Source organism: Thalassophryne amazonica, chromosome 7 (assembly GCF_902500255.1).
Source record: "Thalassophryne amazonica chromosome 7, fThaAma1.1, whole genome shotgun sequence".
Lineage (NCBI taxonomy): Eukaryota > Metazoa > Chordata > Actinopteri > Batrachoidiformes > Batrachoididae > Thalassophryne > Thalassophryne amazonica.
In genome coordinates, this window is record NC_047109.1 from 115,657,146 (window position 1) to 115,672,223 (window position 15,078).

At 42.3% G+C, this 15,078-nt stretch overlaps 1 long non-coding RNA gene across 1 annotated transcript; it reads right to left on the reverse strand.

Annotated features, from left to right (window-relative positions):
* Positions 1 to 1,957: 1,957 nt before the first annotated feature.
* Positions 1,958 to 14,804, reverse strand: LOC117514803. The gene is made up of 3 exons (XR_004561965.1): positions 14,792 to 14,804; positions 11,622 to 11,624; positions 1,958 to 2,072 (listed from the first exon to the last, which is right to left on the reverse strand). It is a non-coding gene; the product is annotated as an uncharacterized LOC117514803 (long non-coding RNA).
* Positions 14,805 to 15,078: the final 274 nt, after the last annotated feature.

Genomic DNA, 15,078 nt, shown 5'->3' on the forward strand with positions numbered 1-15,078 from the left:
TCGGCAACATGGACAGCCCATAATAGCAGACATGAATCTGCGTCTCCCCTCGCTCCAAACAGATGCTGGCTGTCCATAAATCACATACCTCCATTTTGTTGAGGAGAACAAAAAGCGTTGTTTCAGTGGGCCCGGTAATAATCCCTGTGCCCCATGTTGTGTTTTGTCTCTCGTCTTCCCTCTCCTCTGTCACGCTCCTGCTTTCTCCACATGCATTACAATAGGGGCAGCCAGGTGATGAATATTTGTGTCTGGCCTGCCGTTACGATTTCATTAATCACCCAAAGACTTGAGAGCAAATAAGCGTACCTGGCCGGCCAGCAGGCAGCATGCCTCAGGATCCAACCTCCTGGGGATGATGACGCACGGCCGTGTTGTGTTATGTTGTGGCAGCGCTTATTTGTCGTGTTTGTCGCTCCTTTCTCTTTCTGTCTTCTTCTTGTTTGTATGCTTCCATTTCTCCAAGAACCAGATTCCAATGAAATTGTTGAAAGCAGCAAAAAGAAAAGTTTGTACCGTCCGGGAGCAGCGATAAAGTGCAGGTTGGTCATGACTGCCGATCAGTAACAACTAACTCAACAACTCTTTCCTCAAGTGCTGAGATTTTTGACTCCACAACAAATTGTGGAACAGGTGGTTGGTTCTGTCACGCAGGTAGAACATTCTGACACCATCCATCCGTCCTTAAGTGTACGTGCAACACATCACAGCAACACGTTTTCACAATCAGTTTGACCTGCAGGTCTTTATTTTATGTTTGGAGGTAGGATGTTCACTGGGCTTCACCTCGATTTATCAGAACCAAAATGTCATATTTGAGTATCAGTGGTGGGCACTGTTCAGCTAACCATATAACAGATAATTATCAAAGCTAATGTTTTTGCTAGCAGATTAGCTTTTCAGATAAGTTTTAAAATCATAATCGCACCAGTTATCTTTAGAAAGATTTAGTTCCCATAACTTTCAGTCCAATAACTTTTTTGTTGGTAAAGTGAGCAAAATTTAACAGTCAAAAGCATTTGTAACCCTAAAATCTAAAAATTTTAGTCCGTTTGTTGTGTTTGTAGCAGACTGGCTGCCTGTCGCTTGCTGATGACGTCATCATTAAGCGCAAAACGTGATTGGCTGGTCGACAGGGAGCATTGTTGGTAGTGTAGTTCAGGTTCACTTCGGATGTTACAGTGAGTCATCCGCTCGACACACAAAAAACAGACTAATATTAATATTAATATTATTTTATTTCTTTGTGGCTGTAATTGAATTGCCAAGATTCAGTGGGAGTGAGGAGATCTCACAGCGCAGCTGTGTACAGAGGGACTTTCTTAAAGTTATTCCATTAACTTTAACTAGTAATGACTTCATGACTTTCTTTGCTAACAAAATTTTAACTATTAGAGAAAAAAATTACTCATAACCATCCCAAAGACGTATCGTTATCTTTGGCTGCTTTCAGTGATGCCGGTATTTGGTTAGACTCTTTCTCTCCGATTGTTCTGTCTGAGTTATTTTCATTAGTTACTTCCTCCAAACCATCAACATGTTTATTAGACCCCATTCCTACCAGGCTGCTCAAGGAAGCCCTACCATTATTTAATGCTTTGATCTTAAATATGATCAATCTGTCTTTATTAGTTGGCTATGTACCACAGGCTTTTAAGGTGGCAGTAATTAAACCATTACTTAAAAAGCCATCACTTGACCCAGCTATCTTAGCTAATTATAGGCCAATCTCCAACCTTCCTTTCTCTCAAAATTCTTGAAAGGTAGTTGTAAACAGCTAACTGATCACCTGCAGAGGAATGGTCTATTTGAAGAGTTTCAGTCAGGTTTTAGAATTCATCATAGTACAGAAACAGCATTAGTGAAGGTTACAAATGATCTTCTTATGGCCTCGGACAGTGGACTCATCTCTGTGCTTGTTCTGTTAGACCTCAGTGCTGCTTTTGATACTGTTGACCACTGAGATTAGCATAACCACACATGCTAACCGCTAACATGTGACAAGATATACTAATTCTGACTATGGTTTGCTGTTTCTTTAACCAATCAGTAATCAAACACACCATGTGAACCTTATGAACGTTTACGAAAGTTTCCCTGGTGCAGTTCTACTTTTTCAGATTCTGTTGACAGGTGCGCAAGGAGATGATTTAAGATTGAAATATGAAGGTTCTCGTGAGCCGCAGCAAGCAGCCGCTTGGTCTGCAGAAACCTGGACTCAGCGATATTGGATCTTTTGTCTATTTCGGGATTCTTTATCATAAGGTTGGTATAAATGAGCAAAATTTGTCAAGGTGCATGGTGCCTAACTTTAGAGCCATCTCTCACCCTAGAGCAGGTAGCTGAGTGGATAAGGAACCGGCCTGCTAGTATGTAGACCTTGGTTCGAAACCTGCTCATGCTACCTGTCTATGTTCCTGGACCAGACACTTAATCTACATGGTCTCAGTCCACCCAGCTGTTAATGGGTACTGGCCTCGCCTGGGGAAGCAACTGGCATTGGACTGGCATCCCGTCGAGGGAGAGGCCAAGATTCTCATCCGCGTAACACTATGGAATCCGTAGATAAGCACTGGCAACACGCGGCCTCAAGGCCTATATCGGACTTACTTCTCGTAGTCATTATGATGGAAGTACCGCCTAGCAAAGTTGCTTTATGTAGCTTTATGTAGACGTATCGTTATCTTTGGCTGCTTTCAGTGATGCCGGTATTTGGTTAGACTCTTTCTCTCCGATTGTTCTGTCTGAGTTATTTTCATTAGTTACTTCATCCAAACCATCAACATGTTTATTAGACCCCATTCCTACCAGGCTGCTCAAGGAAGCCCTACCATTATTTAATGCTTCGATCTTAAATATGATCAATCTATCTTTGTTAGTGGCTATGTACCACAGGCTTTTAAGGTGGCAGTAATTAAACCATTACTTAAAAAGCCATCACTTGACCCAGCTATCTTAGCTAATTATAGGCCAATCTCCAACCTTCCTTTTCTCTCAAAAATTATTGAAAGGGTAGTTGTAAAACAGCTAACTGATCACCTGCAGAGGAATGGTCTATTTGAAGAGTTTCAGTCAGGTTTTAGAATTCATCATAGTACAGAAACAGCATTAGTGAAGGTTACAAATGATCTTCTTATGGCCTCGGACAGTGGACTCATCTCTGTGCTTGTTCTGTTAGACCTCAGTGCTGCTTTTGATACTGTTGACCATAAAATTTTATTACAGAGATTAGAGCATGCCATAGGTATTAAAGGCACTGCGCTGCGGTGGTTTGAATCATATTTGTCTAATAGATTACAATTTGTTCATGTAAATGGGGAATCTTCTTCACAGACTAAAGTTAATTATGGAGTTCCACAAGGTTCTGTGCTAGGACCAATTTTATTCACTTTATACATGCTTCCCTTAGGCAGTATTATTAGACGGTATTGCTTAAATTTTCATTGTTACGCAGATGATACCCAGCTTTATCTATCCATGAAGCCAGAGGACACACACCAATTAGCTAAACTGCAGGATTGTCTTACAGACATAAAGACATGGATGACCTCTAATTTCCTGCTTTTAAACTCAGATAAAACTGAAGTTATTGTACTTGGCCCCACAAATCTTAGAAACATGGTGTCTAACCAGATCCTTACTCTGGATGGCATTACCCTGACCTCTAGTAATACTGTGAGAAATCTTGGAGTCATTTTTGATCAGGATATGTCATTCAAAGCGCATATTAACAAATATGTAGGACTGCTTTTTTGCATTTACGCAATATCTCTAAAATCAGAAAGGTCTTGTCTCAGAGTGATGCTGAAAAACTAATTCATGCATTTATTTCCTCTAGGCTGGACTATTGTAATTCATTATTATCAGGTTGTCCTAAAAGTTCCCTAAAAAGCCTTCAGTTAATTCAAAAGTGCTGCAGCTAGAGTACTGACGGGGACTAGAAGGAGAGAGCATATCTCACCCATATTGGCCTCTCTTCATTGGCTTCCTGTTAATTCTAGAATAGAATTTAAAATTCTTCTTCTTACTTATAAGGTTTTGAATAATCAGGTCCCATCTTATCTTAGGGACCTCGTAGTACCATATCACCCCATAGAGCGCTTCGCTCTCAGACTGCAGGCTTACTTGTAGTTCCTAGGGTTTGTAAGAGTAGAATGGGAGGCAGAGCCTTCAGCTTTCAGGCTCCTCTCCTGTGGAACCAGCTCCCAATTCAGATCAGGGAGAACAGACACCCTCTCTACTTTAAGATTAGGCTTAAAACTTTCCTTTTTGCTAAAGCTTATAGTTAGGGCTGGATCAGTGACCCTGAACCATCCCTTAGTAATGCTGCTATAGACGTAGACTGCTGGGGGGTTCCCATGATGCACTGTTTCTTTCTCTTTTGCTCTGTATGCACCACTCTGCATTTAATCATTAGTGATCGATCTCTGCTCCCCTCCACAGCATGTCTTTTTCCTGGTTCTCTCCCTCAGCCCCAACCAGGTCCCAGCAGAAGACTGCCCCTCCCTGAGCCTGGTTGCTGGAGGTTTCTTCCTGTTAAAAGGGAGTTTTTCCTTCCCCACTGTCGCCAAGTGCTTGCTCACAGGGGGTCGTTTTGACCGTTGGGGTTTTACATAATTATTGTATGGCCTTGCCTTACAATATAAAGCGCCTTGGGGCAACTGTTTGTTGTGATTTGGCGCTATATAAAAAAATTGATTGATTGATTGATGTTTAGACACTGTTTTAGATTAAAAAAGAGAGGATGCTTTATGTGGATTTCGGTTGTTTAAGCCGCAGGGTTCAAGCTTTTTTTTTTTTACTCAAATATCAGAGACAGATTTTTTTTTTTCAAATATTTAGGGGTCAAAAATTATAAATGCTCAAATCATTTTGAAAACTACACCACATTATTTGTCTGATAGTAAAGATTCCAAAAAGTTATAGTTTGGACTATCCATGACTGAATGTTCTGGAGTTATGGGGTAAAAACAGCAAACATGGTCACTTTCAGTTTGTACAGGGGTCAAAAGTTAAAGTTGCTCCAATTTTGGTAAAACATGATGCAAATTATTATATTATATTATATTGTCTCTTCAAATTACTAAATAGTTACTTTACTTCCACTATCTGCTTCTCTATCATATATTAGTGTGTGTATTTATGTATATATGTTTAATGTGTGTTTACAGTGTTTGCAAAATACCTGTCTACAGTCTAGGCTACAATATTCTATTACTGTTAATCCCACGTTTGCAGAAAAAAAAGCATGAAAATCAGTTTAGTGTTCAGAAAGTATGATGGATTATGCGCTGCACCTGCCAAACAGCACTGAGTGGAGCGCGTCGGATGACCGGTCTAAGATGGCGGCCCCACGGCTCTTCAGTGCCAATAGGCGGTCGTGGTCGATGTGGCGTCTACTCTTTATAATGTCATTGGTCACAACCATACTGTAAAACAGGAAGCACAAGGACTTTATAGGCTTGGACTTTAACGGCAAAGGTAACGGCATCACCAACAATCTATGTCCAATGACCTCATGACTTCATAAGCTTCATAAACCATCTCAATCTCACCTCTCTGACTTTGTCTCCAAACCGTCCCACCTGAGCTGTCCCTCTGATATGTTCATTCCTAATCTTGTCCATTCTTGTCACTCCCAAAGAGAATCTCAACATCTTCAGCTCTGCCACCTCCAGCTCTGCCTCCTGTCTTTTTGTTAGTGCCACCGTCTCTAAACCATACAACATAGCTGGTCTCACTACTGTTTTGTAAACTTTCCCCTTCACTCTTGCTGATATTCTTCTGTCACAAATCACTCCTGCCACCTTTATCCACCCACTCCACCCTGCCTGCACTCTCTTCTTCACCTCTCCACACTCTCCATTACTTTGAGCAGTTGACCCCAAATATTTAAACTCATGTACTTTCACCAGTTCTACTCTTGTGACTTCACTATTCCACTGGGCTCCCTCTCATTCACACACATGTATTCAGTCTTGCTTCTACTGACTTTCATTCCCCTTCTCTCCAAAGCATATCTCCACCTCTCCAGACTAGACTCGACTTGCTGTCTACTCTCACTACCATCTACATCTTTTACCACCTTAACCTGCTGCACATCATTTCCAGCTCTGTCCCTTTGGCCAATCGGTACAAGTCCTTTTCTCCTTCCTTACTATTCAACTTCTTGTACAGCTCACAATATGCCTTTTCCTTTGCTTTTGCCACTTCTCTTTTCGCCTTACGTCACATCTCCTTATACTCCTGTCTACTTTCTTCATCTCTCCAACTATCCCAAAACTTTTTCGCCAACCTCTTTCTCCTTATGCTTTCCTGGACCTCTTCATTCCACCACCAAGTCTCCTTGTCTTCCTTCCACTGTCCAGATGTCATACCCAGTACTGTCCTAGCTGTCTCCCTCACCACATCTGCAGTACTTTTCCAGTTGTCCAAAATTGCTTCCCCTCCAACCAGTGCTTGTCTCACCTGCTTGCTAAATTTCACACAACAGTCTTCCTCCTTCAGCTTCCACCATCTGATCCTTTGTTGAGCTCTGATTCTCTTCTTCTTCTTCACCTCTAAAGTCATCCTACAAACAACCATCCTATGCTGTCTAACGACACTCTCTCCTGCCACCACCTTACAGTCTCTGATTTCTTTTAGCTTACATCTCCTATAAAGAATGTAGTCCACCTGTGTGCACCTTTCTCCACTCTTATATGTTACCCTGTGCTCCTACATTTTCTTAAAGTAGGTATTCACCACAGCCATTTCCATCCTTTTTGCAAAATCAATTACCATCTGTCCTTCCCCATACCTATCCTTGATACCATATCTACCCATTACTTCCTCATCACCTCTGTTCCCTTCACCAACATGTCCATTGAAGTCCGCTTGTATCACCACTCTTTTATGCTTGGGCACACTCTCCTCCACCTCATCTAACACACTCCAGAAATCTTCTTTCTCCTTCATCTCTCAACCTACCTGTGGGGCATATGCACTGATGATATTTATCATCACCCCTTCAAATTCCAACATCACACTCATCACCCTGTCAGACACTCACTTAACCTCCAACACACTCTTATCATACTCTTCCATTAAAATGACTCCAACACCATTTCTCTTCCTGTCCTCACCATGGTACAACTTGAACCCACCTCCTATGCTCCTGCTCTTACTTCCCTTCCACTTGCTCTCTTGCACACACAATATGTCTACCTTTCTCCTCTCCATCATATCAGCCAGCTCCCTCCCTTTACCAGTCAAACTACCAACATTCAAAGTCCCGACTCTCATTTCCACCCTTCTAGCTTTCTTCTTCTCCCGCTGTTTGTGGAAATGTTCTCCTCCTCTTCTTCGTCGTCTTCACCCAGTTTTAATAATCAGTCATCAAAATGTTCATCTTCAGTGGTTTGTGGATGTAGAACAACACCTTGTCGTAACTTCTATATGGTGGGTGTCAAAATCCAACCCCTTGTCCATGTCGTGAGACCTGGGTAATGGATCAAGTAGGGTATTGCCTGTTGGGGTGAAATACGGTGGGGACCGTGTGTGCCCCATGGCTGCTACGGTAGCCATGAAGGCCCAACAGGAACCTGCTGAAACATGAAGTCCTCAAACGCAGACCAGGTGGAGGAGGTGATGTGGCTTGTAACCGTATGACTATGAAGGTGGATGAAGACTGCAGCAGGTCATCAAACCCCGATTGTCTGGGATTTCCCAGCCAATGGACCAGGCTAAGGATTGTTCAAGAACCATGTGTTTCAGCCGTGTGGAACGACAGTTCCACATTAAACAAACCCACGCACAGGCATCTCTGGATTGACCCTGGATGAAGAATTCCACCCATCCGGGAATCTACAAATAGACAATCTTCCTCACCAGCGAGGGATTCTACAATGATGATTCTGATTGATGCAGAGAAATTTGCAATCTGTGTCATGTTAAAACAAATTTTGCATTTGAAAGGATTCAATTTGAGATCGCTCCTTTTATTCCTTTGCTGATTGAGAAAATGCACCTTCAGCGCCTGTTAAAGAAACAAATCTGCTGACTGACCGATAAATCAGTGAGTGTTCTTAAATGTCTTCCTTTGATTAAGACGGCACTACGTGTAGGATTATTATATTCACCCACGATGTTTTAAACCATGCTGAGCAGGTACAGTTTGAAAACTTTAGTGAATTATTACATGCCTTACTTATTTTCAGAATAAAATTACTATTATTTTTTTGGCTGGCCGCACAAGGTCAGACTTGTCAGCACTGCTGGCAAATCTTTCATATCAACAGGAAAAAAAAACTGCTAGTATTATTTTTTAATAAAAAAAAAGACCATCATTCTGCTGCCCTGTGTTGGAAGTCAGTGAAAAAAAGGAGAAATATTCCTTCTCCCTCAAGTAAAGTATGATTTCTTCATGCAAAATAGTTTAACCTGATGAAAACTTTTACCACAACATGGTCAGTCGCTGGCTAACTTCAGGCAAACAACATAACCATTGTCTTTTTTCTCTCCCCTCCTTCTTCTTCTTCTTTTTCTTTCTAGTTGTCTTTTTTAACGGCGCTGGCGAGGGAGTAACAGATGGAGAGACAGAGTGCAGGGATGATGAGGACGTAAAATGTGCAGCGTTTACTCATTCACTTCTTTATTGTCTTTCGCTGCAGGAGTGGAGTGAGGGAGTGAGCGGAAAACAAACCGGTGGGTACAAGGACACGGGCCTCCTGAGCCTCATTCACCAGCCAATCGGCCTTGATAGGATCCACCAGCTGTCAAGGATACGCCGACTCCCCCCCCCCCCCCCCCCCCCCGCTCTCTATCTAGCCTCACTTTTCCACCTGTTCTCTCTCTGTCATTCAGTTTTTACTCTCCTTTTGCTGTCTATTTGCACCTCTCCCCTTTGCTTCCTTTCTTGCCGTCTGTAACGCCGAGCGGTGATGGATAGACATGTGCTGGTGTACAGAGGAACCTATTTGGACTGGTGTGTCAGCCCATCTTTATCAAATGTTGCAGAGGTATATTCTCTTGCTATGCTTCATTACGCCGGAATGGCGGGTCCTGAAATGTTTGACTGCTCTGTCTTCTCTCGTCAGACCCCCTCCACCTCATCCTGTCTCTCTCTCTCTCTCTCTCTCTCTCTGTTTCTTGCTTTCATTTAGCGGCCGTGAGCCGTGGCATTGTGGCTGCGAATGGGAGCGCCGCTGCCTTCTCCTTCCCCGGGCAGGCCGAGGGAACACAGCGAAGCCTCGGGGGGTAGATATTGATTCCGCCGCATGGCTGAGGCGCTAACGAAGCCCCTCCCCTGCTTGTTCATTCTCATGACAACCAACTGCCATACCGTGACACCATTGGCCAATCCTTAAAGGTGCCTCTGCCAATCAAAGTGGCAGTGACAGCCGCCCATTTGTGAGGATGACCTCAGGATGACATCACCAGAAAGACATTAATGTTATAAAATGCTCAGTAGTCCAGTACTGTAAAGGGCAGTGCAGCTTAAAGAGCCATTGATCAGTTCATAGTGGATCTAAATTGAGGTGTTTCACTCGCGGTTGAGCGGCTGGTCAGCTCACCCGGAGGAGCCTCTCAGGGAAAAAACTTTTCTCTCATAGTCTATCTGTTCTGTCATAATATTCTCTGTATATCAGCGCACCTTGTCGGTGAAATCGAGACTGAATCTGTGTGTGTGTGGATGACGGGATATCACCCTGCAGGAAGTGGGGATCAATAGTAAATCCTTCTGAGCTGGTGGTATTTCTCCAGGGAGGAGGTGAATAGAAGCCAAATCAATCAGGAGCAGTTCACCTGATGGAAGTTTGGAAGACGACAGTATCATAACGAAGAAGCCAAAACAGACAAACGTCTCCTTGGATAGAAAAATGGCAGATTGATAGCAGGGGTCAAATGTTTTCTTGATGCACCTGGTGGTTGAGAAGTAGGATGGATTAATGAGTGATTAAAGTGTGGACATGCAAGGATTCTGGTTTTTGAGTAAATTCTGTCATAAATTTCAATTGTTTGCGTGACACAAGTCAAACTGGCAGTTCGTATAGACGTTCATCAGTTTGATCATGATGTCTGGACAACGTGAGTGAGCTAGGAGACGTTTTATTTAACTGTCATAGTTGGAGCTTTAGCCACATTTAGCTTTGCGCATGAATGAATGAATAAATTAATCAATGAATTTTATTTATTTATTTGGTACACAGATCAACAATAACAAAAACTTATAAAAAGAACAACTTAACAGTGAACGCGTGTGGCCGAAAGGGTGAAAGCAGAAGCGAAGCTTATTTTTTCAAATTTTCAATTTATTTTCATTTATTTAATGCCAAATCACAACAGAGTTGCCTCAAGGCGTTTCACACAAGTAAGGTCTAACCTTACCAACCCCCAGAGCAACAGTTGTAAGGAAAACTTCCTCTGAGGAAGAAACCTCAAGCAGACCAGGCTCAAAGGGGTGACCCTCTGCTTCGGCCATGCTACAGACACAAATTACAAAACAATTCACAAAATAAATATACAGGAAAAGCTGTTGGCTCATAAATACCTTATACCATAAAAAACAAAGAATGCATACATAAATATACGAGGTCTATTAGATAATAAACCGACCCTTTTTTTTTTAACTATATGGATTTGAATGACGTGCGATTCCACCAATCATGCTTGAACCCTCGTGCGCATGCGTGAGTTTTTTCTCGCGTGTCAGTGACGTCATTTCCCTGTGGGCAGGCCTTGAGTGAGATGTGGTCCCGCCCTCTCGGCTGAATTCCTTTGTTTCACACGCTGCTCGAGACGGCGCGCGTTGCTTTATCAAAATTTTTTCTGGACCTGTGAGGAATATCCGAGTGGACACTATTCGAGAAATTCAGCTGGTTTTCGATGAAAAGTTTAACGGCTGATGAGAGATTATGGGGTGTTTCTGTCGCTGTAAGGACTTCCCACAGAGCGGGACGTCGTGCAGCGCTTCCAGGCGCCGTCGTCGGCCTGTTTCGACCTGAAAACATCCTAATTTAAGGCTTAATTCACCCAGGACGTCGTGAGAGAACAGAGAAGATTCAGAAGAGGCCGGCATGAGGACTTTATGCGGACATTCCACTGTTTAAGGACATTTTTTAATGAAAGACGTGCGCGCAAATTCGCCGAGTCGTTTCCGTGATGACTCGGCAAATCTGTGTGCGCCGCGACAAAAAAATACCTCCGTGTTGAAAACCATTTGTAAAATTCAGGCGGCTTTTGATGGCTTTCAACAAGTGAGTAACTGAGAAATTGTTTAACAGCTTGGGCATGTTCCAACTTGTCCGTTAAGGTTTCCAACGGAGGTGTTTTTCCTGTCGCGACCCCCCGCGGTCGGGTCCGGCCCGACATGCGACTCTGCCCTCACGTTCTTTCATTACAAAATGTCCATTAACAATGGAATGTCCGAATAAACTCCTCATGCCGACTTCTTCTGAAAGTTCTCTGTTCTCTGACGACTTACTGGGTCAACAGAGCCTGAAATGTGGAAGTTTTCAACTTGAAACGGTGAGACGCTGCCGCCTCGAAGCGCAGATCGCCGTCAGGCGCCGTGGGCCGTCCTTACGGCGACACTACCAGACCAAAATCTCTCATCAGCCGTTAAAATTTTTACCGAAAACCAGCTGAATTTATCGAATGGTGTCCACTCAGTTGTGCCTTACAGTTTTGAAAAAATTTGATCAAACAAAGCAGCAGTCTCTGAGCCATTCCTAAACAATGAAAAAAACGACAAGAGGGTGGGCCACTCCTCACTCAAAGACTGCCCACAGACAAATGACGTAACCGACAGGCGTGAAAAAAACTCTCGCATGTCCACGAGTTTTCAAGCATGTCTGATGTAATCACACGTGATTCAAATCCATATGGTTTTTGAAAAAAATAATAAGATTGGATACTTTTTTAATAGACCTCGTATATATACACTCATAAAAACAAATACCAAAGAAATGTGCACGAACAATATAACTTAATCAATGCACTAAAATTTCAAAACACAACCAAACAAGCAATAGTGCACAATCTCAAGCACATTAACAAGATCAGTAAACCTAATTCTTCAAACTATAACAGTAGTTTTATTATTTTTGTAAAGCATTTTAAAGCCAGTTAAGGTACCAAGTAATTTAATATTATCAGGACAATTATTCCAAATGTTAACACCTTTAACAGAAACACAGTGACTTTTTACAATAGTTCAGATCTTTAATTTCTCAATAAATAATATTCCTCTCAAATTATAACTGGAGTCCCTCAATTTTAACCAGATCTTGGACATGTTGAGGCAAAAGTTTATTTTTTAACTTTGTACATAATTTGTATTGTGAAATTTGTAAACAGGCAAAATAATGGATTCGTTGGCTCATGATATGGTTTGTTACTGATGAGTAGCTTCATTCAAGTGATAGAAAGTCAGCACATTTGGGCTTGTAGACGTGGTCAAGAGGTTCTGCTGATGTTCAAGCCAAGTATCAGAATGACAAAGTGATTTAAGTCACTTTGAAAGTGACATCATTGTTGGTGCCAGATGGGCTGGTTTGAGTATTTCACAAACATTTGATCTACTGGGATGTTCATACACAACCATCACTCAGGTCTGCGGAGAATTGCAAGAAGAAGAACAACCATCCAGTGGGTGATGGTTCTCAGGGTAGAAACTGTCACATTAATGGCAGAGAAGAATGGCCAGACTCATTTCAGCAGGTAGAAAAGCACCAGGAACTCAAATGACCACTTGATGCAACCAAGATATGCAGAAGAGCATCTCTGCCTGCACAAAATGGCAAAGTTTGAAGCACAAGACCACAACCAGTCCCATTCCAGGGGCCTGTACTACGAAGCGGGGTTAACTTACTCAGATGTAACCCAGGGTCAACCTCTTAAACCGGGGTTGACAAAACCTGGTTCCCTCAAGTGATGTTAATCGGTACTACGACGCTGAATAAGATGTTGATTTGTTGAACCTGTGTTAACCTAAGTGGAGTTTGTGTGCGTTCACATAAAAGGGGCAGGTTGCAGCACACGTCACCATTTTTCAATGATGGCGTGGTCACCTTACTTTACTGGAGAAGAATACATGATTATTATGTGGAGCTACGAGGAATTTAAATTAACGTTAAGGGGGAAATTGAACACATCGTCTGCCAATAAAGCAAGACAGGCTTGTTGGCAACGTATTGCTGATCGGGTAAATGTGTACGTACAATTCAATTGTTCCCCAAATCTGTTACAGATGATTAACCTGTGGAATGTCTAATATGTGTAAAAAAATGACCTTCTTTCATTAATTACGCCCAGATGCAACACGATTCAGAAGTGGGCATAGGCCTACTAATAAATGTTAGGTTAATTTAATGTTTCCTAAATAGGCTACCTTGACTGTATGATTGCTATTCCTAATCCTGTCAATATATCAGATGCAATAGTAGTGCCAAACGCACCTGGCAGCAGGTGAAGATGAAATATAAAAACATCCTTCAGAACGGTAGGTTTATATTCAGAGCTTGATAAGCCCCACTTCGCCTAATTAATGGACATGCGTTAGACCTATTTTGATATTAGTAATTACCCGCGATTGCATAAAACCCTTCTTTGATTTGCATTGTGGATAAATGGCCAGGGAAAACGACAAATGCATCCAACAGTTTAGACAGTGCAAGTACTACCTTGCAAATCATACGACAAACATTATTCTCGCTCAGATGTTCAGCATCACCGATGGAATACATAAAATGTCCACTGGCAAAATAGGCACAAGGCACATTATCTGCCCGATCGTCGGGGCATTGCTACACTGTAAAAAATGACTTGTTTTTACAGGAAAACGCTGGCAGCTGTGGTTACCAGGGAATTCCTGTAAAACATACAGTAGCACAGTAGATAACATTACAGACATAATATGTATATGGATTTACAGTGAATGAACCACGGCTGACTTACATTAAAGGAACTGTTAAATCTACAAACAAGAGCTCTCTTTTTTGTACATTTAACTGCTGTATTTTTTACAGGAATTTCCTGGTAACCACAGCTGCCAGTGTTTTCCTGTAAAAACAACAGTCTTTTTTTACAGTGTACGATGGGTGATGTTACAGACGTCTGGCCCGATCAGCTGACAAAGATGACGAATTCCCTCGGCTGAGAATCTATATCTTTCATAGAGAATATCGTCTGGGTATGTCAGCGGATTCTGGCGGTCTTTAAAAACCCTCGCCCTGCGAAGAGTGCCCCTCACAATTTGTGCCCCAATATCAAACGGATCATCCAGGTAGGCCGGCATTGTCTTCAGCGTGATTGAAGGTGGATGGATGGTACTTATAAAGGGAGTGGTTAAGCGAAAACCTCAAGCTAACCGAGAACATAACCTGCTCGGAGCAGGTTTGGCACACAGCATAAATTGCCATGGCAGCATACCTCAATCAAAACCTATCCACCTTTCGTGGTACGGGTTAACCGGGAAGTTACTCCACACGTCATCAACTTACTCCCAAAGTTAGCCTGATAAGCTAGTAACCTCGCTTCGTAGTACAGGCCCCTGGTAACCCAGAACATGAAATGTGGGCAAAAGTGGGCACAAGTTCAACAAAAATATTTCCTGGCCTAATGAGTCTTAATTTTTCTGGGGACATTCAAATGGTGGAGTCAGAATTTAATGCCTAGTCTACACTGGCAAACTTGACCAAACTTTTGTTTGCAAACATTACCAAACATATGTTTGGCTTGGGCGTCCATACTATGACAGTACCAAACATTACCAAACAAATGTTTGGTAATGTTTTCCAATGTTTTGTACTTTCCCTTAAAAATGATCAGAAACAATGGCAAAATTCAAGAGAGAAGTCATCAGGGCATCTGCATCAGTAATATGTGTAATTGCTGTGGAACGTTGCCGCCGCCGCCAAAAACAACACAAGCCTCGCTTGTGGTACAGATCCTGGATTAAGAAAAGACACAAGTATGGGGCCTTCTTAGTATTGCCTTCTTAAAGAAATACAGTCCTCAGACAAACCAAGTTATAAGAACTTTCTGAGGATGGTTGAGGCAGCTTTCGAGGAACTCCTTCAGAAGGTGGAGCCACTG